Genomic DNA, 1,970 nt, shown 5'->3' with positions numbered 1-1,970 from the left:
ACAGGGGTTCTCTGTGTAGCCCTGCTTGTCCTGGAACTCTCTCAGTACAACAGGCAGGCCTCAATCTCAGAGATCTGATTTCTACCTCTGCCTCCCAAGTGCTGAGATCAAAGGCATGCTCCACCACCATACTGCTAGTAGTTTATTGAATAAACACATCAAAACTAGACACCCTTAACTTGTTCCTTATTTTAGAGGACATGTTTTCAGTTTCTCCTACTTTACCCATGATATTGGCTGTGAGTTCATCATTTATATCTTTTATTATGTTGAGGTATGATTTTTTTATAATAAAGTACTCTAGGAATGTAATCATTATAGGATATGGAATTTTAAAAAAAAAAGAATTATTTATTTTATGTATGAGTACACTGTAGCTGTCTTCAGATACACCAGAAGAGGGCATTGGATCCCATTACAGATGGTTGTGACCCACATGTGGTTGCTGGGAATTGAATGCAGGACGTCTGGAAGAACAGTTGGTCCTGTTAAACACTGAGGCATCTCTCCAGCCCAAGGATATGGAATTGTACAGAAACAAATTTTCTGTCTCTATTGACATGATTATGTGATCCTTATCCTTGATACTATGCATGTGAGGAATACATGCTTACTGATTTCAGTGTGAACCACCTGCATCTCTCAGACATGAAACCGATTTGACCGTGACTGATGTTATTTTTGATGCGTTGTTGAAATTTACTTCCAAGTACATTGTTGAAAAACTTTGTACTTATGCTCACCACAGTGTATTCATTCAAAGTTTTGTCTTGTTTTTGTAGTCACATCCTAACAAGATTTTGATAACTGAATAAAGCTGCCCATGTTGAATGAATTCGAAGGCTTCCCTCCTGCTCAGTCCTAATTGAATATTTTCAAAGTGTTATTGTTAATTTTTCTTGGCTTGGTAAATTGCAGTAGTGATACATCTAGCCCTGGGTTTTTCATTGTTTGCTAGTGTTTTATATTTAGGGTTTTATACCCTTTCAGTTTTTGTAATTTGTAGGTATTTATAAATTCACCCAGTTTTTAAATATTTATTTATTTGTCCAATAGTTGTGTCTTCACCCCCCCAATAATCCATAATGATTCTTTAAACATATCTGACATCATTTGTAACATCCATTTTTCATTTTTAATATATATATTTATTTTGTGTAGACTTGAAGGCAAGCATGCTATAGTGCATGTGTGAAGTCAGAGGACAACCTACAAATCAGTTCTCTCCTTCCAACATGTGGGTTCGAGAAATGAAATCAGGTTATCAGAGTTGGCATCTCAATAGCCATTACCTGCTGAGCCGTACTACAAGGTCTACTTCCTCATCATTCATTTTATTTGGACCTTTTCTCATTTTTGGTTGTTCTAACTCAAAGCTTTTTTATTTTGATTATTTTTCTAAATAAATTTATGTTTCATTAACTCTTTATGTTACTCTTTTTGTCTGAGTGGTGGTTTGAATAGGTTTGGCCTATTGTGCTTGAATGCTAGGCCCATAGGACACTATTGGGAGGTGTGGCCTTGTTGGAGGAAGGGTGTCACTGTGGAAGTAGTCTTTGAAGTCACATATGCTCAAGCTACACTCAGTGTGATACAGTCTTCATTTGCCACCTGCAGATCAAGATGTAGACATCTCAGCACCTCCAGTACCATGTCTGTTAGCATTTTGTTAGCAACATCCAGGTATGTCTGACTCACTATACTTTTTCTGGATGGGTAGAAGCCTACCCCACCAAGAGAGAAACTGCACAGGTGGTTGTGAAGAAAATACAAAAGGAGATATTTCCTCAATTTGGTATGCCTAAAACTATCCCCTCAGATAATGGGTCAGCCTTCATTTCTCAGGTAAGCCAGGAAGTAAGTAAGTTACTGGGGGAGAGACTGGAAACTCCATTGTGCAAAATGTCCCCAAAATTCAGGGCAGGTAAAAAGGATGAATTGGACCCTCAAGGAAACCTTAGCCAAATTCT

Source organism: Mus pahari, unplaced genomic scaffold (assembly GCF_900095145.1).
Source record: "Mus pahari unplaced genomic scaffold, PAHARI_EIJ_v1.1 scaffold_10912_1, whole genome shotgun sequence".
In the NCBI taxonomy this organism is placed as follows: domain Eukaryota; kingdom Metazoa; phylum Chordata; class Mammalia; order Rodentia; family Muridae; genus Mus; species Mus pahari.
Note: the sequence above shows the minus strand (reverse complement) of the source record.